The 25695-nt window shown below is 42.1% G+C and overlaps 1 protein-coding gene and 1 non-coding gene across 2 annotated transcripts in view; both read right to left on the minus strand.

Annotated features, from left to right (window-relative positions):
* Dus4 (Dihydrouridine synthase 4) overlaps nucleotides 1–6397 on the minus strand; it is a 333705-nt gene extending 327308 nt beyond the window's left edge. Inside the window, exon 1 of the mRNA XM_071663316.1 lies at nucleotides 6026–6397. The gene's annotated coding sequence lies outside the window, so the exon portion shown is untranslated. The remainder of the gene's footprint in view (nucleotides 1–6025) is intronic.
* Nucleotides 6398–15330: 8933 nt separating this feature from the next.
* On the minus strand, nucleotides 15331–15402 carry TRNAQ-UUG (transfer RNA glutamine (anticodon UUG)). Its single transcript has one exon. It is a non-coding gene; the product is annotated as a tRNA-Gln (tRNA).
* Between the last annotated feature and the right edge of the window lie 10293 nt (nucleotides 15403–25695).

Raw genomic sequence — 25695 nt, forward strand, 5'->3', positions numbered from 1 at the left:
TGTCAGCAACTGCAATCTCGCATTATAAAAACAACAACTGTTCCACTGCAGGAACTATAAGCTCAGGCTGTGAAAGCAACAACTGTTCCAAAGTCAGCAACTACAACCTCCGGTTATGAAATTTGCAACTTGTACTGGTTAGCAACTACACACCTCAAGTAATGAAAGTTACAACTTTTCATGTCAGCAATTACAACCCCCGGTTATGAAATTTGCAACTTTTAGTGTTAGCATCTACATCCTTCAAGTTATGAAAATTACAACCGTTCCAATGCTAGCTAGCAACTACAACCTCAGGTTATGAAAGAAAAAGTGTTGTCTACGCCACATTAAAAAAAAAAACCGCAAACATTATCGTAACGAATTCGTCACTGAACTCAAGACAAACCGGACGATTCCAAAACAACATTAGATGTCGCCGGCATCTCTGCAGAGCAAGGAAGTACATAACAAATAGGGCAGCCAAGTTCAAGCTGGCAAAGCTGAGGAAAAAGAGGGCGACGGGTCGTCTAGACGAGACTCGGCTCGTGCCACTCCAAGGCCTGGCCAATCTTCAACAACAACACCATGCAAGCAGGCAGCGGCCAGCAGTCTCCCGAGCTAGGCTGTCTTCACATCTAAACTTTTTGCTCGTCTGTCTGGTTCTTAGTGGCCAAGCAAACCTGTTGTTCAACTAGCTTAATTGCAAAACGAAGAGTAACAGGCTAATAATTATTCAGGCTGTAAATCAGCGTTGAATCTATACATACATTCAGCAAGACTAACAAGGCTGCAGTTTTAATTTCATCGAATGAAGAGACGTATTTACAGCGCCACAGTTTAGCCTATCCAGTCACAACAGGTTACCTTGTGAGGAAGTGATAACAATGGGTAACGTTTACGGCATCCAACCTGCAGTCACTCTCACTGAATCTAAGTTGGATTGGCTACATCATGCCACAAACCGTTACAGCGGCAGCCTTAACCTTTCCCATCAAATCCAGGCATATATATATATATATATATATATATATATATATATATATATATATATATATATGTATATATTTGCTTTGTCGCTGTCTCCCGCGTTTGCGAGGTAGCGCCAGGAAACAGACGAAAGAAATGGCCCAACCCCACCCCCCCGTACACATGTACATACACACGTCCACACACGCAAATATACATACCTACACAGCTTTCCATGGTTTACCCCAGACGCTTCACATGCCTTGATTCAATCCACTAACAGCACGTCAAACCCTGTATACCACATCGCTCCAATTCACTCTATTCCTTGCCCTCCTTTCACCCTCCTGCATGTTCAGGCCCCGATCACACAAAATCTTTTTCACTCCATCTTTCCACCTCCAATTTGGTCTCCCTCTTCTCCTCGTTCCCTCCACCTCCGACACATATATCCTCTTGGTCAATCTTTCCTCACTCATTCTCTCCATGTGCCCAAACCATTTCAAAACACCCTCTTCTGCTCTCTCAACCACGCTCTTTTTATTTCCACACATCTCTCTTACCCTTACGTTACTTACTCGATCAAACCACCTCACACCACACATTGTCCTCAAACATCTCATTTCCAGCACATCCATCCTCCTGCGCACAACTCTATCCATAGTCCACGCCTCGCAACCATACAACATTGTTGGAACCACTATTCCTTCAAACATACCCATTTTTGCTTTCCGAGATAATGTTCTCGACTTCCACACATTCTTCAAGGCTCCCAGGATTTTCGCCCCCTCCCCCACCCTATGATCCACTTCCGCTTCCATGGTTCCATCGCTGCCAGATCCACTCCCAGATATCTAAACACTTCACTTCCTCCAGTTTTTCTCCATTCAAACTTACTCCCAATTGACTTGACCCTCACTCCTACTGTACCTAATACCTTGCTCTTATTCAATTTACTCATAAATTTCTTCTTTTCACACACTTTACCAAATCACTCACCAGCTTCTGCGTTTTCTCACTGAATCAGCACCAGCGCTGTATCTTCAGCGAACCAATAAACATCACATAACCAATAAACATCACATAACCAATAAACATCACATAACCAATAAACATCACATAACCAATAAACATCACATAACCAATAAACATCACATAACCAATAAACATCACATAACCAATAAACATCACATAACCAATAAACATCACATAACCAATAAACATCACATAACCAATAAACATCACATAACCAATAAACATCACATAACCAATAAACATCACATAACCAATAAACATCACATAACCAATAAACATCACATAACCAATAAACATCACATAACCAATAAACATCACATAACCAATAAACATCACATAACCAATAAACATCACATAACCAATAAACATCACATAACCAATAAACATCACATAACCAATAAACATCACATAACCAATAAACATCACATAACCAATAAACATCACATAACCAATAAACATCACATAACCAATAAACATCACATAACCAATAAACATCACATAACCAATAAACATCACATAACCAATAAACATCACATAACCAATAAACATCACATAACCAATAAACATCACATAACCAATAAACATCACATAACCAATAAACATCACATAACCAATAAACATCACATAACCAATAAACATCACATAACCAATAAACATCACATAACCAATAAACATCACATAACCAATAAACATCACATAACCAATAAACATCACATAACCAATAAACATCACATAACCAATAAACATCACATAACCAATAAACATCACATAACCAATAAACATCACATAACCAATAAACATCACATAACCAATAAACATCACATAACCAATAAACATCACATAACCAATAAACATCACATAACCAATAAACATCACATAACCAATAAACATCACATAACCAATAAACATCACATAACCAATAAACATCACATAACCAATAAACATCACATAACCAATAAACATCACATAACCAATAAACATCACATAACCAATAAACATCACATAACCAATAAACATCACATAACCAATAAACATCACATAACCAATAAACATCACATAACCAATAAACATCACATAACCAATAAACATCACATAACCAATAAACATCACATAACCAATAAACATCACATAACCAATAAACATCACATAACCAATAAACATCACATAACCAATAAACATCACATAACCAATAAACATCACATAACCAATAAACATCACATAACCAATAAACATCACATAACCAATAAACATCACATAACCAATAAACATCACATAACCAATAAACATCACATAACCAATAAACATCACATAACCAATAAACATCACATAACCAATAAACATCACATAACCAATAAACATCACATAACCAATAAACATCACATAACCAATAAACATCACATAACCAATAAACATCACATAACCAATAAACATCACATAACCAATAAACATCACATAACCAATAAACATCACATAACCAATAAACATCACATAACCAATAAACATCACATAACCAATAAACATCACATAACCAATAAACATCACATAACCAATAAACATCACATAACCAATAAACATCACATAACCAATAAACATCACATAACCAATAAACATCACATAACCAATAAACATCACATAACCAATAAACATCACATAACCAATAAACATCACATAACCAATAAACATCACATAACCAATAAACATCACATAACCAATAAACATCACATAACCAATAAACATCACATAACCAATAAACATCACATAACCAATAAACATCACATAACCAATAAACATCACATAACCAATAAACATCACATAACCAATAAACATCACATAACCAATAAACATCACATAACCAATAAACATCACATAACCAATAAACATCACATAACCAATAAACATCACATAACCAATAAACATCACATAACCAATAAACATCACATAACCAATAAACATCACATAACCAATAAACATCACATAACCAATAAACATCACATAACCAATAAACATCACATAACCAATAAACATCACATAACCAATAAACATCACATAACCAATAAACATCACATAACCAATAAACATCACATAACCAATAAACATCACATAACCAATAAACATCACATAACCAATAAACATCACATAACCAATAAACATCACATAACCAATAAACATCACATAACCAATAAACATCACATAACCAATAAACATCACATAACCAATAAACATCACATAACCAATAAACATCACATAACCAATAAACATCACATAACCAATAAACATCACATAACCAATAAACATCACATAACCAATAAACATCACATAACCAATAAACATCACATAACCAATAAACATCACATAACCAATAAACATCACATAACCAATAAACATCACATAACCAATAAACATCACATAACCAATAAACATCACATAACCAATAAACATCACATAACCAATAAACATCACATAACCAATAAACATCACATAACCAATAAACATCACATAACCAATAAACATCACATAACCAATAAACATCACATAACCAATAAACATCACATAACCAATAAACATCACATAACCAATAAACATCACATAACCAATAAACATCACATAACCAATAAACATCACATAACCAATAAACATCACATAACCAATAAACATCACATAACCAATAAACATCACATAACCAATAAACATCACATAACCAATAAACATCACATAACCAATAAACATCACATAACCAATAAACATCACATAACCAATAAACATCACATAACCAATAAACATCACATAACCAATAAACATCACATAACCAATAAACATCACATAACCAATAAACATCACATAACCAATAAACATCACATAACCAATAAACATCACATAACCAATAAACATCACATAACCAATAAACATCACATAACCAATAAACATCACATAACCAATAAACATCACATAACCAATAAACATCACATAACCAATAAACATCACATAACCAATAAACATCACATAACCAATAAACATCACATAACCAATAAACATCACATAACCAATAAACATCACATAACCAATAAACATCACATAACCAATAAACATCACATAACCAATAAACATCACATAACCAATAAACATCACATAACCAATAAACATCACATAACCAATAAACATCACATAACCAATAAACATCACATAACCAATAAACATCACATAACCAATAAACATCACATAACCAATAAACATCACATAACCAATAAACATCACATAACCAATAAACATCACATAACCAATAAACATCACATAACCAATAAACATCACATAACCAATAAACATCACATAACCAATAAACATCACATAACCAATAAACATCACATAACCAATAAACATCACATAACCAATAAACATCACATAACCAATAAACATCACATAACCAATAAACATCACATAACCAATAAACATCACATAACCAATAAACATCACATAACCAATAAACATCACATAACCAATAAACATCACATAACCAATAAACATCACATAACCAATAAACATCACATAACCAATAAACATCACATAACCAATAAACATCACATAACCAATAAACATCACATAACCAATAAACATCACATAACCAATAAACATCACATAACCAATAAACATCACATAACCAATAAACATCACATAACCAATAAACATCACATAACCAATAAACATCACATAACCAATAAACATCACATAACCAATAAACATCACATAACCAATAAACATCACATAACCAATAAACATCACATAACCAATAAACATCACATAACCAATAAACATCACATAACCAATAAACATCACATAACCAATAAACATCACATAACCAATAAACATCACATAACCAATAAACATCACATAACCAATAAACATCACATAACCAATAAACATCACATAACCAATAAACATCACATAACCAATAACATCACATAACCAACAAACATCACATAACCAATAAACATCACATAACCAATAAACATCATATAACCAATAAACATCACATAACAAATAAACGTACCTGTCTTAACGTTGAGAGGCACACCAGTTGGCTCATCTTCAGCACCAGTCTGCTGTTGTGATAACCAAATCACTTGGGATTTTACATGTTAAATAACCTCACTGGATTATTGAGAATTTCTAGGCAAAATCTTGTGTCTCAGGCATTACAGCGTCTGGCTACACCTCACACACTGCACTTGGGATAAGAGTCAACTTAAACAAGTTATTTAGATCGTAAATTTCAAGTACAGAGGAAGACAATCGACGTGTCAACTGTCACAATTAATTGTCTATAAATCACAATTGATATACGTCCGGTATACTAAGTATGTCTCGGGACATTGTTGGAAACTTCACCACAACTAAGGGCACATGTCACACACCCTAAGACATCCATAAACACTAGGAAATGTCGGAAACAACAACAAAAATTTAACCAAATCGTACGTAAACATGTCTGACCTGGAGGGGATACGGACGCAAATTATTTATCTTTTTTAATGAAAACATCAAAATGTTATAATAATTCAAAAATACTCATATTTGATTGGATTAAACAGTTCATTAAACGTCATAAACTAAGTTGAGAAATAGTTGTTTTAACATACATTTGATTCTACTGAACCTAGAGAATAGGTCTACATGATACAAGCAATTCCTTGGCAATAGTTGTCATAGTCCAACTGCTAACTACCTGGCAAACCAAAAATCACCAGAGCAGCAAAGCAGAGGTGTGAAAGGCACACTTACATGTGTGGAGTTGAGGATCAACAGGTGTGTAGGTGGCGTGGCACAGCTGTGCGTGTGTGTGTGTGTGTTGGGGGGGGGTAACAATCATGGCGAAGAAACAGATGTGTATGGTGACGGAACAGGTGTGTGACTGTACCGGTAAAGTAACAGTTATATGCGACCATGAAACAGGTGTATGGGTAGCAATTTAACGAGTGTGCTGTCTGATGTAGTAGGTGTGGAAGGTGTGTATATGTGTAGGAGGCAAGGCAACTTTAATAAGCAGCAGAGACTGCGAGAGATCAAAAAGGAGTTTGAGTACTGTGGCAGGTGTGCGAATGATAAGACATGCATTTGGAGGGAGAAACAGGTGTGTGAGCGATATGGCATGCGTTTGGGAGGCAAGACAAGTGTGTGAGCAGAGAAGCAAGCTTTCAGGTGTGACAAGACAGATGTGCGAGGGGTAAGGCAGATATGTGGGAAGCAAAACAGATGTGTGAGTAGTGAGAGCACGGTGAAGGTGGTTTACCACGTGTGTGTGGGTGGCCCAAACACCTGCAAGCATCGTGAACTCACGTGGCTGGGTGGCAGGTGTATGGGTGGGTGTGTGGGTGGACGACGGGGGCCGGGGGTGCGTCAGTCAGATGTGTAGGTGGCATCCATATGTTTAGATGGGAAGTGATCAACACCATGAGCACGACCCTTGAGCACGACGGTACGCTGGCCTACCACGCCATCAGACTTATGGGTCGTATAGTCGTGCTCAAGGGACGTGTTGTCGTGCTCAAGAGTCGTATTGTCGTGCTGAAGGATCGTACCGTAGTGCTCAAGGGTCGTACAGTCATGCTCAAGGGAAGGGCCGTCGTGCTCAAGGGTCGTACAATCGACCTCAAGGGACGTATTGTTGTGCTCAAGGGTCGTACCGTCGTGCTTAAGGGTCGTAAATTCGTGCTCAAGGGACGTGTTGTCGTGCTCAAGAGTCGTATTGTCGTGCTGAAGGTTCGTACCGTCGTGCTCAAGGGAAGGACCGTCGTGCTCAAGGGAAGGATCGTCGTGCTCAAGGGTCGTACCATCGACCTCAAGGGACGTATTTTCGTGCTCAAGGGTCATACCGTCGTGCTCAAGGGACGTATTGTCGTTCTCAAGGGTCATACCGTCGTGCTAAAGGGTCGTACCGTCTAGCTCAAGGGTCTTACCGTCGTGCTCAAGGGACGTATTGTCGTGCTCAAGGGTCATACCGTCGTGCTCAAGAGACGTATTGTCGTTCTCAAGAGTATCCGTCGTGCTCGAGGGTCGCACCGTCATGCTCAAGGGTCTTGCTGTCGTGCTCAAGGGACGTATTGTCGTGCTCAAGGGTCTTACCATCGTGCTCAAGGGTCGCACCGTCTAGCTCAAGTGTTGTACCGTTGTATTCATGGGGTTAAGCGAAACGAGACAAAGAGACAGGCAGTGGGTGAAAGTGGCGTGGGCGGGAGGCAGTGGGTGTGGGTGGTGTGGGCGGCAGGCGAGAGGAGGGAGGGGGGGGTAAAGGAGATAAGCGGCTCGCTAATGGAATACATAACACCGAGCCACACGATGGTCGTCATCTTGAGAACGCTTAAGCAAAGGATTCATTAGCGTCGAGTTTACGATGGAGTTCACAATACGTATTGAATAGTTCTTGATGCTCTCTCTCTCTCTCTCTCTCTCTCTCTCTCTCTCTCTCTCTCTCTCTCTCTCTCTCTCTCTCTCTCTCCGCGGGCGGTGAGTACTACGCGCTAGCCTCGCCCTTGGCCTCGTTCGAGCGTGTAAAGATAACGAACATCCTCTCGAACTCGAAGCGTCCCCTCCCGTTCTGGGGGACTTGAGAGAACTCTGGGGGAGGTTGGTGGGAGGGGTTCCTTGGGAGACGAGGTTAGCAGAAGAAAAAGACGAGGAAAAGTGAAGAAAAGACGAAGAAAACGGATCGTAAGTCTCCTTCTACCTCGGTGCTCATTCGTAGATACAGTACAAGAAACTGGTCGACAGCTTATAGCCTTGGTTATCATCTTACAGTCATGAGTTTACAAGTTTACAGAAGGTTTACCCTGACGTGTCCAGCCGTCCCGTACCCCCACACATAGGAACCAGGGGAGTGTGAGTTTATCACTCATTTTGTAGCGATGAGGCAGTGGTTGATCTACCTCATAATTCCGTAAGATGATCTACCTGAGATTATGGGGCTTAATGTACTTTCCCTCCTCCCTCACAACACTGTGGATCGCCTACTCCGCCCGAGGCAGACTGAGAAAATACCGAGCGATATTTAACGTTGAAACGAATGATTTATTTCGAGATTTTACGTTGATCGTGCAGCGCGGTGGGTGGGGCCGGGTGGGTGTGAGCCGCGGGCTGGAGGATCAACAGAAGCCTCACATGGGTGAGGGACCGGCCAACCCTCCCTCCCCCCCCCTCCCCCCCTGCCTGGTGTAAGCTGATCGCTGCTCCTCCCCCCTCCCCCCCCTCCCCCTAACCCTTCCTCCTCCTCCCCAAGGGTGCGGTAAGTGGTTACTACCCCCCACACCCCCCCACCCCCATTTCACTCTATATTACGTAACAAGTGGTGTATCCCACACCTTGGGGGGGGGGGGGGGGGGTCGTCACACTGCCATGGGCCTACCTGCAGCAGCACATGTAACCCATCGTTATAACTACAGAATTTTCTACGTAAAACTTCCTGTATATATATATATATATATATATATATATATATATATATATATATATATATATATATATATATATATATATATATATATATATATATATATATATATATATTATCCCTGGGGATAGGGGAGAAAGGATACTTCCCACGTATTCCCTGCGTGTCGTAGAAGGCGACTAAAAGGGAAGGGAGCGGGAGGCTGGAAATCCTCCCCTCATTTTTTTTTTTTTCCCAAAAGAAGAAACAGAGAAAGGGGCCAGGTGAGGATATTCCCTCAAAGGCCCAGTCCTCATCCTCTGTTCTTAACGCTACCTCGCTAATGCGGGAAATGGCGATTAGTATAAAAAAATATATATATATATATATATATATATATATATATATATATATATATATATATATATATATATATATATATATATATATATTTCCCTGGGGATAGGGGAGAAAGAATACTTCCCACGTATTCCCTGCGTGTCGTAGAAGGCGACTAAAAGGGAAGGGAGCGGGGGGCTGGAAATCCTCCCCTCTCGTTTTTTTTTTTTTTTTTTTCCAAAAGAAGGAACAGAGAAGAGGTCCAGGTGAGGATATTCCCTCAAAGGCCCAGTCCTCTGTTCTTAACGCTACCTCGCTATCGCGGGAAATGGCGAATAGTATGAAAAAAAAAAAAAAAAAAAAAAAAATATATATATTATATATATTATATTATATATATATTATATATATCTATATATATATATATATTAATGTATATTAGTGTGTATAAGTAACACAAATGGGGAGGGGAACTTGTAAAAGCTTGACACATATGTGGTCACAGGTGTGTATTGGGATGCGACTGATTCACCCCCCCTCCCCCCCTCCTTCATCCCTCCCCAGTGTCTCAGTTGCGTTCACATAATGGGGGAGTAGTCCCCCCCCCCCGGCACACCACATTGTGAGCAAGATAATAGGGGTAGTTCCCCCATTTGTAATGTGTTACGGATACAAGACATCATAACTCCCTCACATATAACCAGTTACTAGGATATATAGTGTACATCCTCCTCTCCTTCACCTAACGGAGATATGATAAGGTGCATTCCCCACCTTCACCTAACGGAGATATAATAGGGCATATCCCCCTCTACCCTCACCTAACGGAGATATAATAAGGCATATCCCCCTCTACCCTCACCTAACGGAGATATAAATGAGTATATCCCCCTCTACCCTCACCTAACGGAGATATATAAATGGGTATATCCCCCTCTACCCTCACCTAACGGAGATATAAATGGGTATATCCCCCTCTACCCTCACCTAACGGAGATATAAATGGGTATATCCCCCTCTACCCTCACCTAACGGAGATATAAATGGGTATATCCCCCTCTACCCTCACCTAACGGAGATATATAAATGGGTATATTCCCCTCTACCCTCACCTAACGGAGATATAAATGGGTATATCCCCCTCTACCCTCACCTAACGGAGATATATAAATGGGTATATTCCCCTCTACCCTCACCTAACGGAGATATATAAATGGGTATATTCCCCTCTATCCTCACCTAACGGAGATATATAAATGGGTATATCCCCCTCTACCCTCACCTAACGGAGATATATAAATGGGTATATTCCCCTCTATCCTCACCTAACGGAGATATATAAATGGTTATATTCCCCTCTACCCTCACCTAACGGAGATATATAAATGGGTATATTCCCCTCTATCCTCACCTAACGGAGATATATAAATGGGTATATCCCCCTCTACCCTCACCTAACGGAGATATATAAATGGGTATATTCCCCTCTATCCTCACCTAACGGAGATACATAAATGGGTATATTCCCCCTCTACCCTCACCTTCTCTAGAAGACACAGTAGAGTATCCCCTTCCCCCAACATGGACACTGCCCCACCCACCCACCCACCCAACACCATGATAATGTATCTTAAAGATAAGGTTGGCTGGACACTGTGTGTCAGTCAGCCAGGGGTGACCAGCGTCACACATCTTGTCCCTCTATATTCCGTTGATAAATTTTTTTCCCTTAATTCTTAACATTTGTTCAAATGATTCCAATTTTCACACACGTTTAATGCTAAAGATCTTGAACGATAATAATAATAGCATTAAATAACGTTCATGGTTTGCATAACCGTTTACTACAAAATTACCAATAAAATTCTCATGTAAGTCATTACTTACATTCACATCAATTTTCAAAATTTGTAGCTCGTAAAATCGTCTTTAGATGATATGTATAAGTTAAGTAATATTTCTCATGCAAGTTATCAAAATTCCACGTCTTAAATGGTTCTCAAATAACAACTTTAAAAATGGCGCCTGAATTCGTGTGATCAATGTCTTTGGTCGTTTCTCGTCACGAAAGAACTTTCCAGAACTTTCCCCGCCAATTTTCGTAGTTTTGTAAGTTTGTATTTTTTTTAAAAAGGAGAGGTAATCCTTTCCTTCACAGAATGTACGTACGTACACACTGAGGCAGTGTGTGTGTGTGTGTGTGTGTGTGTGTGTGTGTGTGTGTGTGTGTGTGTGTGTGTGTGTGTCTCTTTGTGTGTGTGTGTGTGTGTGTGTGTGTGTGTGTGTCTCTTTGTGTGTGTGTGTGTGTGTGTGTGTGTGTGTGTGTGTGTGTGTGTATGCGCGCGTGTGTGTGTGTGTGTGTGTGTGTGTGTGTGTGTGTGTGTGTGTGTGTCTCTTTGTGTGTGTGTGTGTGTGTGTGTGTGTGTGTGTGTGTGTGTGTGTGTGTGTATGCGCGCGTGTGTGTGTGTGTGTGTGTGTGTGTGTGTGTGTGTGTGTGTGTGTTTGTGTGTGTGTGTGTGTGTGTGTGTGTGTGTGTGTGTGTGTGTGTGTGTGTGTGTGTGTGTGTGTGTGTGCATCAGCAAGTTTGGTAACCCATTTGTACAGTAATGGGGAGGGGGAGAGAGTGAAGGGGGGTGGGGGAGGGGGGGAGATCTACGCCTGTGGGGCCCCTCCGGTCTCCCCCCCCTCCCCCCACCTTCCCCTTCCATATTCATTTTGAAATAGTTCCTTCAATGTTCTGAGTGTCGTCTGGGCGTCTTCTCACGAGGCCACACAACTGCTTCCCCTCAGGTCCACACTCCCCTCACCCTTAACCTAATGGCGTCCCCTCTTGGCCTGGACACTCCCCAGTCCCCGTGAACTGGTTAAGGTCGTCATGAGGGGAACGTATTTCAGTTGAGGGAGGGGATGTTAGGGAGGGGAGGATGGTGAGGGGGGATGTTAGGGAGGGGAGGATGGTGAGGGGGGATGTTAGGGAGGGGAGGATGGTGAGGGGGGATGTTAGGGAGGGGAGGATGGTGAGGGGGGGATGTTAGGGAGGGGAGGATGGTGAGGGGGGATGTTAGGGAGGGGAGGATGGTGAGGGGGGATGTTAGGGAGGGGAGGATGGTGAGGGGGGATGTTAGGGAGGGGAGGATGGTGAGGGGGGATGTTAGGGAGGGGAGGATGGTGAAGGGGGATGTTAGGGAGGGGAGGATGGTGAGGGGGGATGTTAGGGAGGGGAGGATGGTGAGGGGGGGATGTTAGGGAGGGGAGGATGGTGAGGGGGGATGTTAGGGAGGGGAGGATGGTGAGGGGGGATGTTAGGGAGGGGAGTATGGTGAGGGGGGATGTTAGGGAGGGGAGGATGGTGAGGGGGGATGTTAGGGAGGGGAGGATGGTGAGGGGGGATGTTAGGGAGGGGAGGATGGTGAGGGGGGATGTTAGGGAGGGGAGGATGGTGAGGGGGGATGTTAGGGAGGGGAGGATGGTGAGGGGGGATGTTAGGGAGGGGAGGATGATGAGGGGGGATGTTAGGGAGGGGAGGATGGTGAGGGGGGATGTTAGGGAGGGGAGGATGGTGAGGGGGGATGTTAGGGAGGGGAGGATGGTGAGGGGGGATGTTAGGGAGGGGAGGATGGTGAGGGGGGATGTTAGGGAGGGGAGGATGATGAGGGGGGATGTTAGGGAGGGGAGGATGGTGAGGGGGGATGTTAGGGAGGGGAGTATGGTGAGGGGGGATGTTAGGGAGGGGAGGATGGTGAGGGGGGATGTTAGGGAGGGGAGGATGGTGAGGGGGGATGTTAGGGAGGGGAGGATGGTGAGGGGGGGGTGATCTGGGGATATGGGTAGAAATGGTGGGGAGAAGTAGGGGGGTCTCACCTGCCCCCAACCCCCCACATGGTCACTACTACACCAGATCTCGTACAACCTTACCTAGAGTTCAACGGTATTGACCCCTAGAGTATAATAACGTGACCTTTGACCTGATCATGAAAAAATCAAAGGTCACGTCAACAGACCGAAGTATTCAAGGGGAATGTAACCATTTCCTGTGGTGCATTTTATTGTTTACACATTAAAGACTTTAGTTTATTAACGTCTGTTTTCCTAGAGCTTCACTCACACACACGAGATACCCATGTGAAACGTCGTAATATTCGATTTTCTTTCTTCGAGTTGAATCTGCCGTGTTCATTTAAGGTTTCGTAACGGCACGGATGAACGGCCGGTGCAGCTGTACCGGCGGTGCGGCGCTGTACCGGCGGTGCGGCGCTGTACCGGCCACCCGACGGTTCTGGAAGCTCCGGGATCACGGTGCAAGCGTGGGGAGGGGGAGGGGCGGAGTGAAGGGGGGGGAGGTCCGGTGCACATGGAAATAATCCACTTTTAATTTCCCTGCATTCTTTCTCTGCATTTTTTCTCTTCTTATACGAAATTTACGGTCTAATCACTTCGGGTAACTACTATTGTTTTTTTTGTTTAATCAATTGGGATTAACGAGCGTTCGAATCAACATTTGTAATTTAGTAGGAGGGTCTGAGACCAGCTGAGCGTATGAGAGGAAAGTGTTTTCCTTAAATATAACGTGTATCTTCTTCTCGGGGGAGCTTCCTATCCCCATTATTTCCCATACATTCCCCTAAACACCATAATTAGCTAACAGCCTCATTATCTTCTGTAAACTTAGTGAAGGTTTGTAATGATTAACACAAACGAGCATCAATGCCTATCATTCTAAGATTAATTCCCTATTAACTTTCCTTTAACCAGTCATTCTCGTGATGAATTCTACAATCTGATCACTTTATCTCCCAATGAATAAACGTAAAGTTAAGAGCACATTTATTTGATAGTCAAACCAGTGGATTTTATACAGTGCATTGGACATTATTTTTCTTGTGCACGTCAAAGAGCGCGGGGTCAACTTTAAACGGGGCTTTACCTTACACATCATAAAATCCTACAATGTATAATGAAATAGACGATAGAAAGTTAACGATGATGCATAAACATGAACTGTAGTTAACGTCTTTTACTTACATCGTTTGATTTACGTCAGTGGTGTGAACAGTGGAGCCAGTTAGTAAATCAAGATATATGAGCTAAATTTCTCAATATGTTTCATTAAGAACATATTATGCACTATCGACATATATATCCAAAACAAAAGTAAAAGATTCAAGTGTGAGAGAACGACATGACAAAAGTATCGCCACATTTGTCCTATTTATATAAAGATAGGAAAGGTTAACGGGAAGCCGAGAAAGCGGGAAAACTCGTATCACACGTTCCCGCCATAGTGGCTAGCCGGCGAGCCTCCCACACTTCACTTGTACGCACACTCCTCACCAACATTTAAAACCTCTCTGAGAGGTTTATCGGGAATATCCATTAGTGTCTCTGTTAAAATATCAATGAAGATATTTTGGGTGATATCTATACATGAATATCGCCCTAAGTCGTTGTAAAATGCCCGTAAGTAGGATTAAAAATAATCCCTATTAGGCCTACTACGAGCATAATTCATTATTAAATCTCACAATCACATTTTCCTCACATTCTGTACGTGCTTTCTCTTATGAGAAATTATGAGGAAAATGTTCCACAGAACTAGGTCCTACCGAGACTCGAACTCGGATCGCTGGATTCAAAGTCCAGAGTGCTAACCATTACACCATAGGACCGCTGTCTCAACCTGCTCAGATTAAACAATCAAGACAATAGCGTATGTGTCTTATAACATTATATTCAAAGTTTTCATCTTAAATAAAACATTAACATCATATTTCACTATATTAGTTATCGTTTCTCAAATATTTCCCTTATATGAAAAGTTTTAAAAACGTTTTCCAACATTTGACTCATTCACGTTACATCTTATAATTTACAAAGTCATTTAAACAAGTAATCACTCAATTAGAGATAAGATTAAACTACAGCTGTCTTGACACTGAACTATGATCTATAGGGAAAAAAAACTCAAGGTGTTTCTTTAAAGAAAGCGTGTATAGTTTTATCGTTTCAGTGATACAGTTTTTATAATATCACTTATCGATAAATGTTGACATTATATAACTATCGTTTACGAACGGATCATATAGAAATAATAGTCTCCGAGCCTTGGCCAGGGCTGGTGGATAGGGAATGGGTCCCTCCCTCCCCACAAGCAAGATCCCCAATTCCCCCCCTCTCTCCCCAACACAACCCGCCAGCAGTCATTGCGTCAGCCCCAACACGCGCTCCCCACTAGTTGCCTACGAGGCTAGGTACAGAATATTGAGATGCCGAACTCCATTAAACTTCGCCACCTCAGAGATACCCTTAAATCACATAATCTGACGTGAATTGAAGGAAAACGTTGCCTGGGATTGACTCAAGATGGAGGCCAAGGTGTACCTAGCCATGGGAGTGTCCACAGCCCCACCATCCCACCTCCCGCGCCACGTTTTCGATCGATCAGCCGAGTCATCGTTAAGTTTGCTGACTGACCTGCACCAACTGGCCTCATGGCTCACCCACCTGCTCCTGTAACACCAGGCAAACAGCATAATCAATAAATTAGTAGATAGTGTTATATCTATCTCTCTTTCACATATCGTAAATAAATAATATCATATTCTGGTGCATGACGTATCCACCACCCCCTCTCGCACAGTACCTCCTCACCACCTACCCCTACCGCTCGGGAAAATTGAATATAAGCCAGATTTCATTAACAGTTTGGACTTAAATTTAAGAAAGAAATGACGTCAAATATTCATTACGAACAATGACATGTCATTCATCACTTTGCTACAAGAAATCAATTACAAATCTTATTCGACCCTAAAAACTGAAGTTGGAAATATTCTAACATGCGTGCACACTCAGTCTTTAGTTGTCATGTGTAATGCACCAAAACCCCAGCTCCCTATCCATATTCAGGCCCCTCAGACCTTTCCATGGTTTATCCCAAACCCTTCACATGCCCTGGTTAGTCCACTGACAGCATGTCGACCCCTGCATACCATATCCTTGCAATTCACTCTCTCCCTTGCACGCCTTTCACCCTCCTGCATGATCAGAACCTGATCACTCGAAATATTTTGTACTCCATCCTTTCCTCTCTAATTTGGTCTCCCACTTCTCTTTCTTCCCTCAACTTCTGACACATATATCCTCTTTGTCAACCTTTCCTCACTCATTCTTTCCATATGTCCTAACCATTTCAGCACACCTTCTGCTCTCTTGTTATCACACATCTCTCTCACCCTTTCATTACTTACTCGTTCAAACCACCTCACACCAACTATTGTCCTCAAACATTTCATTTCCAACACATCCACCCTCCTCCGCACAGCCTTATCTATAGCCCATGCCTCCCATCCACCATACAACATTGTTAAGACTAAGATTCCCTCAAACATACCCATTTTTGCCCGTCAGATAACGACCTCTCTTTTCACACATTCTTCTGTGCTTCGAGAACCTTTGACCCCTTCCCCACCCTATGACTCATTTCCGCTTCCATGGTGCCATTTGCCGCCATGTCCATTCCCAGGCACCGAATACACTTCACTTCCTCCAATTTTTCTCCTTTCAAGCTTACATCCTAACTAACCATTCCCTCAACACTGCTAAACCTGATAACCTTGCTTTTATTCACATTTACTCTCAACTTTTTCCTTTCACACACTTTTCCAAACTTAGTCACCAACTTCTGCAGTCTCTCCCTCGACTCAGCCACCAGCGCTGTATCATCGGCAAACAACAACACTTCCCAGGCCCTCTCATCCCCAACAGACTGCATACTCACCCCTCTTTCCAAGTCTCTTTTATTTTACCTCCCTCACCAATCCACACATATATCTCTTTCCAGTGGTGATTGTGCATATATCTCTTCACCTAGAGCTGCGCTTATTCCAGTGGCATGGAAAGTGGACTACTTTGCAGTACATTCTTTGACGAGACTATACTCCCAATTATACAGCCTCGCCCAATGTTACATCTCTCACGCAGTGCAACCTCTAGTGTGTATATATATATATATATATATATATCCCTGGGGATAGGGGATTAAGAATACATCCCACGTATTCCCTGCGTGTCGTAGAAGGCGACTAAAAGGGGAGGGAGCGGGGGGCTGGAAATCCTCCCCTCTCTTTTTTTTTTTTAATTTTCCAAAAGAAGGAACAGAGGGGGCCAGGTGAGGATATTCCAAAAAAGGACCAGTCCTCTGTTCTTAACGCTACCTCGCTATCGCGGGAAATGGCGAATAGTATAAAAAAAATATATATATATATATATATATATATATATATATATATATATATATATATATATATATATGCCATCAGTGACAGTGTTGCATTTACAGCCACCTAAGGAAAGTTTATGCTATGTCCTCACCCCCCTGTCCCAAGATGCGCCCGGTAGTACACCCACAATATAAAGGCGCATCTATGCAACGAGCCGAGGGTCACAACCCATATTACGTTCCCCTCCAACTTAATCTGGTAAAAATGTTACTTTTTCTGTATGTTATGATTACACATTTTTATATTGTTTTGTTAAAACCAAGATCATTTTTGGTCAAACAAACAAATTAATTGAAAGTGATTTTTTCTATCTTTTTTTTTTGTCTAAGCATATCGTCTATATACACGAATAATAAAGAATAATAACAATGTAAGAACTAAAAAAAATCAATTATTCTTCAGCTGTGTTAATTTCAAATATTCTTTAAGTTATTTTTTTTTCAACATTCGAATTTTCGTAGCACATGGACCACCTAAGACAGGGGTCCGCACAACCTTTGTATGTTAACGGACCACTTTAAGAGACCCCCCCCCACCCGGGTGTGTGGACCACCACCAGCACATATCCAATACCATTATCGGGTCTGAAATCGCAATCAAGAACGTGCAATACCACCCAAAAGATTAGCAGAGATAGCAGCAACGAGGGCGAAATTAATTCGTTTATTTTCATCATCTACTTATCTATTTACTGATTGACTTATTGGTTGACTGGTTGATTCTTATGCCTCCTGCCCACCATAGCTCAAGGACCCTCGACACCAAAATAACGATAGTGTACGATAGCTGCTCCCACACGACCCCGATGGTGATCCGTCTGTACGTATGTTCTCATTAAAGAATTATATAAAACCATAGAATTATTGACACGATAGAAAAATTATAGAATTTCATAATTTTATAATATGATCACATGATCTTAAGGTTTTATGGAATAATACGAATAACTCTACAAATAGTTTTGATGATGAAATACAGATGTTTCACTGTTGGGTTACAGGTAAATAAATCGCCTTTATTACTGGAATGTTCGTCATCACGTTTATGGCTGCAGATTTGTGCGGGAGTTAGTGGAACGGGGGACAGTGGGAGGAGTCACCCACCAGCACGCCTCTTCCAACGTTCCTCGTCTTGAAATCTGGCCCGCCGGAGTTACCGAACATACACAATACCGCTCATACATTCCACGTAAATGAAATCAATAATAATGATAATAATAAATAATGATAATAATAATAATAATAATAATAATAATAATAATAATAATAATAATAATAATAATAATAGTAATAATAATAATAATTATTATTATTATTATTATAATAATAATAATAATAATAATAATAATAATAATAATAATAATAATAATAATTATTATTATTATTATTATTATTATTATAATAATAATAATAATAATAATAATAATAATAATAATAATAATAATAATAATAATAATATACAGCGGTTTGATGAATTAACTACAGCCAAAATCTGAAAATTCTGTAAATACACAACAAAAGACAGAGAAGTGATACAGAAGGAGGCATTTAAACATCCTTTAAATAATAGAAGAAAAATGGCGATTGATATCCAGTCTGGTAATTACTGATAACATTTTCCGTGTGTGGGACTGTTTGTGTAGTAGGTCCGGGTGTGGTGACCAACCTTTGTAACATGGGGACGAGGGATTCCTGGCGGCAAAAGGTGACGGTGGCGGGAATGGTGCAAGCAGCTCCATGACCCCAGAGAACATTCCACTCAAACACATATCACCCCTGTACAACCCCAGCAGGTCATTCCTTAACCTTTTGACCTTTTGCCTCCTGACTCCAATGACTTGATATGGAGTCCCCCCCAAAAAAAAAGTGTCCTACCTACGCTTCATCTTCCCTGTATAGTTTTCTACTTATCGTGTAAGTAATGTGATTGATATAAGTGTTTATTTTCATTGTGATGGTGATGGTAAACGTAGTTCCGTTACTGACATTTTTTTTTTGACGTGGAACTTGGAGGTGGTGTTCTGTGGTATACAGAGTAATCAAGGTGGTCATCTCCATCTCGTGACACGGGTTCATATAGATAAAGAAAGATACACACATCACATCTTCAGTCAAATCTAAATAAGTCACACGTACTTTTCATAGAAAACGAATCAGGTCGAACGCTCCACTTCCTTGGTCACGGATTGAACTATATTTCAAGCACAAGATAATTCTTTACGTGTCGTTGATAAAAGGTAGTCAGTTCTCCCATCCTCCGCTACGACATGGCGTCCCGATTAACTATGTCGTTCTGGCCAACGTAGATGGGAAGAATTGTTACAAGGAATTCAACTGGCTTTTTTTTTCTCTCCCCGACTCAACGGTAATTTTTGTATCCTTACGGATCAACTTTCGTGTTTACGCGCGCAACAGAACGAGAGTAGAGGGTTAATCATATACGTTTTCTGTGGTATTGAATGGAAAAGAAGAAGGGTGTGTAGAGGGGCGCAGAAGGAAGGAGAGCGTAGGAGCCTAGTCGTAAAGTCACGACCTTCTGAATTTAACTGGAACGTGTCTACATCACAGATGGGTACATCATTTTTTCCTTCCGCTGTACGATGTCACCCAGTCTCTTACGAAAGATTTTACCAAATGAAAGGACGGCAGATCACGTACGCCCCCGAAATAAATGCATACCATGTTTCGTTTTTATCATTAACTGTGTTGCAACGAGATAACATACGATTCCCCAGAAGCCGATTTCTTTTCCTTGTAGCGAAGCGCATTTTCTGACGTGGCTTCATCGCCTCCAGAAGTGTGTGTGTTTTGTTGAATTCATTGACAGTGACAAAGTTAACTTCTGTGGCCAATGTCTTATGGTAGGCGAGGCAGTGCGTCACAACGGGTTTTCGCGTAATACGTCAAGAGCCATATCTGACGTAGCGACGGACGGATATACCTACGAACGTTAACATCTCACTCACTGATCCGTATATAAAAAAAGAAAAAAAGTAATTCAAACAGCCCCAGACCACTGGGTCCCTTCGAGGCTGCTTGTGATAGCGGAAGAGATATGGAAATCATAGATCAGTGCGTGAGGGTAGAAATAAGTACATATCAAAGACAGAACATATTATAATATGTAGCTAAGGAGGCGCAAGTAATGTCAGACGTGGATTTGAATCGAAATATCAAGTTTATTCTCAAACCTACTCTATGGTGCTACTTTCAACCACTCTGATGAATCGTTCCATACACTAACCATCCTGCTGAAAAAGCATTTTCGCCTAATTTAAGGCCAACTCGTTGGCCAACGAGTCTGTGACCATTAATGCGAGTGAGACGAATCTATCGTTATGTAAGTCGCTGGATCGAGATTATTGAGGTCTTTGATAATTTAAAACGTCTGTATCAGATCACCTCTTAACCTCCGCTTATCTAAACGAAATAGATTGAAGTCGTTTAATCAGCTCTCACAAGATTTGTTTCTCAGTCCGGGAATCACCTTGGTGGCTCGTCTATGTCTATACTCTCTCCATTTCTATTTATGTCTTTCGTTTCCTCAAGTAGAGTGACCAAAACTGAACACAATATCAAGATGGGGACGCACTAGTGACTTGTGTAGAGTAAGGATAATAATATCCATGGACTTAAAGTCGATTGTCGTACATATAAATCCAACAATTTTGTTCGCCTTTGTAACTGCTTCTGTGCACTGCTTACTTGGCTGTAGATCATCATTGGTCATTATACCTAAGACTTTTTCTTCATTTACCTTTAGCAGTTCAACAGTTTAGCAGTTCAACAGAAATCATATTGTAGCTTGCCTTTTCATTTTCACTACCGGCGTGTAAAACTTTGAACTTACCGATATCAAAATTCATTTGCCACCTGTCAGCCTAGTTCATCACTTTGTTTATGTCCGCTTGAAGCTGCAGAAGTTCAATATCTGTTGTGAATTCATTTCGCAACTTAGTATCGTTTAGGAATTTCGATATCTTACAATGCAGCCCATTATTAATATGATTAGGATACATGAGAAAGAGAACCGGTCCCAAGACAGATCCTTGTGGTACTCCACTTGTTACGTCAAACCATTCTGAGGCTTGATCAGTAATCACAACTCTTTGTTTAACGACAGTTGACCAGTTTCCTACTCACCGAGGTACAACTTCATCTATATCATGTGAATTGAAATTTCATTATCAAATCTGACTAATTAATTCAACATAATTATTTCTCAATAATAGGTTCTCTTTGTGGAGTTCAACTTCTGCCATTAAAGGGAACCGAAGACTAAGAGTGACCAAAGACTTGTAACGATGTGTGTGTGTGTGTGTGTGTGTGTGTGTTGACCTAACCCGACGGCAGAGAATGGAAGGAGAAGCACCGAGTCGGATATCCTGCAGTACACTGGTGATAACTGGGACTCGCTCTGTGACCCCCACAGACCACAGGATGACCAACAGAAGCCACAGACCAGGGGATGGAACCCACTACCCCAGTCTGTGGTGTTGCTGTTCAAGGTAGGAATGAAAATGGATTCTGCTTGCGACCTATTGACAGTGGACCTTCGCCCTCCTGCTATCGTGAATACATTTACTGCAGGGAACGATACACGACCCGTGTGGTGGTGATGGTCACTATTGACCTGTTCCTAAACCATATGTTGGGGCCGACATAAATATGGGAAACAAATATGGATGTAGGTGTACACATACACGCGAGGGCGCGTGCACACACAAACACACAGAACACGTGCCAGGAGAGGAATTCATACATGGAACACACACACACACACACACACACACACACACACACACACACTGTTACGAGAGAAGGTGTAGAAAAGGTCATATTCGGTCCTTACATCATCTATCAGGAGGCGCTCTTGATAGATGATGTTGTCTTGCAGACAACATAGAGAGATTTAAGAAGTTGTGCGACAATGGAAAATGTTCAATAGATGGGGGCCCCTCGAGTGTAACTACCCCCCCCCCCCTTCGTAGAGTACAAATAGGCTAATAGGTTATTACCGTGACCCTCCCGACCCTCTCCAGCCATCACCCAAACCTCATCCGACGGTTCACGAACCTACTGCACCTACCCCACCACCATCACCTCCTGCCACCAGAGATCCCTTGTCCCTGCGTTGCAGTTCGGTATTACATTCGCATCGAGGCTGGGCCAAACTGCTACAGAAACAGCCCCATCCGAACCATCGTTAACCTCACGAGTAAGTATAAGACTACCAACCTTTAACTTTATACTAACATTAAGACTATTCAACACATTTGTTAATTACTATATCCATCTTCTCTATGTCTGAATCCTTGGGCTCCAATTAAGACAATAAATCTTTAATTACTATCATTACACATTTATATTATACTCCGTCTGCTCCGCCACAGTACAAGCATATCTTATCACCATGTAATTACTGCAGGCGCACAGTGTGGGTTGAGCACTGCGGCGGCCCCCCGCTGCCTGGCGTGTGTTGTGTCAGCTGACCTGATCAAATGACCTGCAACAGCTGCCCTGATAACCGATATCGACCCAGGTCGAGTTTACTGACCAGTCGAACTTGTCTTTGGATTTAGTATTACATTTAATAATCACCGGTTTAGAAATACGTGACACATCTCACGACGCACGAATTCACCAACATTACCACCAGTTGTCTATATAAGAAAATATCACTATAGATATACACTTCACGAAACGCTTGGGCGACCTACGAAAACCAATCGATGACCGAACCCTGACTTAACGGACCGGTCGGAGGCGCTAAATACGGGTCGTGGTGACGAGGCGGCGGCAGCATTGAGGGGAGGGGCGGGGGGGCTGGGGGGGGAGAAGACTCGTCTAATCATATCAGTCCACCAGGAGTTATTACGTGTGTCCGTCTCTACCAGGGGCCGGGCCCTGGCGCTAAGGGTCATGTGTGACTGCTACGCTCGCCCGCGCCCGGCGTTCCTCGTCCCTGAGTCACGCCTTACCCACCACCGGTGCGCGTCGCTCCGCCGCAACTCCGCCACGCGCGCTTTCAGCCATCTCCCTCCTCCTCCTCCTCCCGCCATCAACACCCCCCCACCCCCTAAGTTTGCCCCCTCTCTCTATACCCTCCACTTGCCTCATATGGAAGGACAGGATCATTATACTCCTCCTCTCCTTCACGTGAACGGCTCGGGGGAAGAATCGTCGTCATTTTTCTCTATTTTCTTTCATCGTGGTGAACGAGATGAGTCGTGGATCAGTCAAGGGTATTTTCATAAACGTCTGGAAGCGGCGGTACTCCACCCTCCCTCGCCTCCCACCCGGATGATCCATTATAAACACCGAGGGATCATCGTCAGGCAACTGTATCTGAACGTATTTATTTCCGTCCGGCGATCCCCTTTTAAGGTATAGCGGGCGAAGAGTCTCGGCCTAATTTTAACTTTTTAGGCCAACTTGTCTAATGGCTCGAACACGTGCGCTCAACTGGTCCTGCTTTAAAAGAAAAAAAACTTCAGTAACGCAGGAGGAGGAGGAGGAGGGGCAGGAGGAGGAGGAGGAGGAGGAGGAGGAGGCATTATTTCCTACACATGAGAATGTATGAGATAATAAGGAAAACTAAAAAGATAACTAGAGTAAATGAATTAAGATTATAATCTAATGAAAAAAATATATATATATTACGTTTGTTACAGTCAGGGTGATGTGGTGGGCGAGGAGTCGTGCCTCGGTTATCCCTCTGACTGAGGACACATTGAGTCCTCAACACATCAAGTGACGGACGAGGTTTACCTACACTACCACATGACGTCATGGGAGAGAGAGAGAGAGAGAGAGAGAGAGAGAGAGAGAGAGAGAGAGAGAGAGAGAGAGAGAGAGAGAGAGAGAGAGAGAGGTTGAGGTCGTCAAGGACCGCATGGTTCAGGAGGTCATCACCTGGGGTCAGGACGATAACATGGATGATGTGAGGTGTGGAGGGTGGGTGTGTGTGGGGGCGCCACCCTACATGCAAGACGATAGGTAACCCGGACGTGAGCGAGGCTGTCATGTTCCATGCCATAGCAAAATGAGACTGGAATGAGGTCGTTAAAGGGGAAACCACTGACTTTAAGACATGTATCAAAAATAATAATAATAATTGTATCCGTTGAGGGAGAAAATGTAATTAAAGCCACAGACATTACTGTATACATACTTTGCTTCAGAAGTCGTCAAGCACGAAACCCAGTCATCTTTCCCACCCACCCCTCCTCCTCCTCCTCCTCCTCCCGCTGAGGGAGGGGGGGGGGACGACTGTAGGGTCACACCCGTCACCTGTTCCACACCTCGCCCTCCACCCCGACGTGGATCCCCCCTGGCAGTACACCCTGAGCGTCGTCATAATGATGCCCCTGTGGCTGTTTCATCACAGCGTCTCCTCCGTGGACGCTGGTTTAGACGCACGCCCCCCTCCCCCCTCACCTGGCCAGCTGTACGCTTACTGGACGAAACCAATCTTGAATTACTGCCGCCCTGGGGAGCCACTCCCTCTCCTGGTGACTGACGGTGGACTATACCATTTTGACGCTGATTGGATATGATCACCACACCTCTCCCGCCCCAGTCACTCGCTGCGGCCTGGGGCGTCCGAGCACCAGTTCACCCCCCCCCCCCCCTGGGGGAAGTACTGGGATAATGACGTGACTCAAGTGACGATGAACCG

Source organism: Panulirus ornatus, chromosome 7 (assembly GCF_036320965.1).
Source record: "Panulirus ornatus isolate Po-2019 chromosome 7, ASM3632096v1, whole genome shotgun sequence".
Taxonomy (NCBI): domain Eukaryota; kingdom Metazoa; phylum Arthropoda; class Malacostraca; order Decapoda; family Palinuridae; genus Panulirus; species Panulirus ornatus.